We start from the raw sequence: 3,094 nt of genomic DNA, 5'->3' as shown, positions 1-3,094 counted from the left end.
TTTCACAGTTAAGTTTTTTTTTCTCAGGGGATACAGATTTCAGGGGTACAATGAAAGCTTTCTCACCTGGAAAACTGGCCTGAATTTTCACACACACAAGTTTCAGAGAAAATATATAAATACGGTCCCTTTTTACAAAAATACAGATCAAGGGTGGCTAACGGTGGCACAGGTACTACAAGTGGTATGGGCATCCTCTGTGTGGCATGCTGGAGATTGGGGAGGGGACAGGCAACACAGCAGTAGGTAGGGCAGGAAGCAGAAATAAAGCAGCAGATTGGTCTGAGAGCTCAGGGAAAGAAGTGGGAAGCAGAGCAGCAGATCAGATGGGAAGTAAAGGGCTGAGAGCAAAAAACAGAAGGGAAGATCAGGCAGAGGAAGGGGACTGGGGTGGCACTTGGGGAAGATGAGGGGCTAATTTGTGGTATACCCACCAAAAAGCTGGGCTCCCACTCCACTGGCATAGATATTTGTTGTTTCTTTCCTGGTGAAATATCTTTCCACAGTTCTAGTTACAAATTCTGATTCTAATCTTGGAAACATTTATGTATGTGAACAACTATTTCTCATTGACTCATATGGGTACTGTTCATAAGAATAAAATTATGCACATATGTACACGTTTGCAGTACTTGGTCTTATAATAATAATGTCTACTATTCTTTAACTTCTTTGGAACAGTTGATAAACTAATTTTACATATAAGTGCCAAATTTTTAAGTCCTCCATGCCTCATTATTTAGGCACGACTGTCTTCAGCTATGTCTTCACTGCAAAAGATGTGTGTTTTTACAGAGATAAAAACATTTACTGTTCTATACTGACCTATACTGTCCACACCTTTGAATGATCTTGATTAGCTACACTAAGATAAAATCTCTCTGTGCTTCATCTCCCCTGGGACTTTACAGTGAGATGATTATCTCTAGCTGGTCTGTTTTTACATCAAGAAACTGTATGTAAACACACATTTCTTTCAGGCAAGACCTAGCCAAATCGACTCATTAACCCTGTAAACTGTGGTTGCAGAGCAGACTTTGCCGCTGGAAGTAGTTAAACTCTGTCATGTTCTTGTGCAGGGACAAGTGGTTAATCTCTGCTGCTTTTCACAGCCTAGAGAAGGACAACTGTTTTGTTTCTTTATCCTTCACCCTGGGAGGTCAAGGAGACTGGCTGGCAAAGTGGCTGAAAGTTCACCAGGTTTTCTTTAGAGTGGGCCACGTGAGTTTGACATCAACTTCCCTGCAACAAGAAGATAAAATTGGCATTTTGCCTGTTTCCCTTGGAAGGCCTATATCAGCACTCACTTTCAGGGCTGTAACCAGCAAAGAGGCTGCATTATGTTTCACTACAATTTATTTTTATTTGGATTACTAGCAAATTGCCCATCAAGAATGATGGATGAATTTTAAATAACAAAAACAAAAAGATAGATTTTACTTTGTATATTTATTAAATAAATTAAAGATTTATAAAACTTAAATAAAACAGGCTGAACATTTGAAGATACTAATTCCTTCTTGCACTTGCTGTCATCCAGCAGACTGGAGGTGGACCCGCCCATGCTGCTGTCTGGCTGCTTGCGTGCTTCTTTGCTGGGCAAGGGCAAGGGCTGGTGAGCTCCATGCCTCATAACAGCTGCCCATGCCCCAGGGCTTCCTCTGCCTTGCCCCTGGGCGCCCTCTTCCCTGCTCAAGGCTCAAGATGGGGCTACCGCTACTCACCCACAGCCTTGTGCCTCTGCCCAGCTCCCACTTTTCCTCAGCTGACCCCTCCCTCTGCTGTCCCTGCTGTACTGGGCTCCTGGCACTTTCCTGGGAAGAGCTCAATAGAAACAGCCCTGGGCCCTGACTTTTTTCCCAGTTCTGGAAGTTGGGATCATCCTGACATGGTCACTAAACAAAGTAAAGAAATTTCTCTTAAGACACAAATGTTCTATCTCTTACAGTTTTCAAGCTATTCACATTTAAAGAGCATTATGGACAGACAGACAGACAGACAGGAGGACTAAGCCCTCTCTCTCTCTCTCTCTCTCTATATATATATATATATCTATATATCTCTATCTCTCTATATCTCTATATCTATATCTATATATATATAAAATATCTACTAGGAACCCCATTTCTGGGAAGAGGACTCCAGTAGGATCTGGGATAGAGCCATAGTGGGGTTGGCAGTGCAGCTGCTTATCAGTTTGGCACAGAACCTTTGGCTGTACCACACACCAGGTCTTGGTGCAGGGTTTGGCCAGACCCTGCTTTCATGCAGCTCCAGAACCCATCAAGAACCCAGGGGGCTATGACTGCCAGTGCCTCCTTTCCACTTCAGCTGAATTCAGTGGGGAAAGGAAGAGAGGGGAAGGGTAAACAGCAGCAGCTGTAGCAGTGATGACCAAGCCCCATAATCACTAGGGTGATGACCACCAGTGTGCTGCGCAGGCAGTGAGCTCACAGTTGGTCCCTTTCTCAGGCTGGAGGGAGAGCCAGAGCCACAGTATACACAAACACAGAGCTCCACCAGCCAAGCATGCAGCAACAGCAGACAGTGCTTTCTAGGGCCGAGCCAAAGGTGTAGGAGCTGATGAGTTCCTCTGAAGCTCTGAACACCATGTGGAGCCAAGCAGGCGTCCAGGTTGGCTCAAGCCAACACAGGACTTCTGCTATAAAAGAGTGCTAGGCTCAGATGAAGGGGGAATGCTGGCACACACACTGGCCTATGCCACATCTCCCTACCAGAACCCAAGATCCAGGTAAGGGGCACAGAGCTGTCAGTTCTCCATGAGGAGCCCTGGCCATCCCTTAGCTGACAAAGGTCAGGTGCATATAGGGGCCACATGGGGGTTCATGGTACCGGTGCCCCCCAAGTACCCATAGGGCCTTGCCTAGGACAGGCCCACCCACTTGGATATGGCTCACAGAAGAGGGGGGAACCCTGATGAGCCCCAGTCACCTCAGGCAAAGCAACAGAGGTACACTGCAGGGCTAACAAGAGGCTGGAGGCAGGCATGAATAACATCATCTGAGTTATAGTTGTGTATTTGTTTCTCTGTATTGTGGACCTGTCTGCATAACAAGCAAAGCTGGATGCCTAA

This window comes from Crocodylus siamensis, chromosome 3, assembly GCF_052110815.1.
Source record: "Crocodylus siamensis isolate JL-2025a chromosome 3, ASM5211081v1, whole genome shotgun sequence".
Classification (NCBI taxonomy): Eukaryota; Metazoa; Chordata; order Crocodylia; family Crocodylidae; genus Crocodylus; species Crocodylus siamensis.
Note: the sequence above shows the minus strand (reverse complement) of the source record.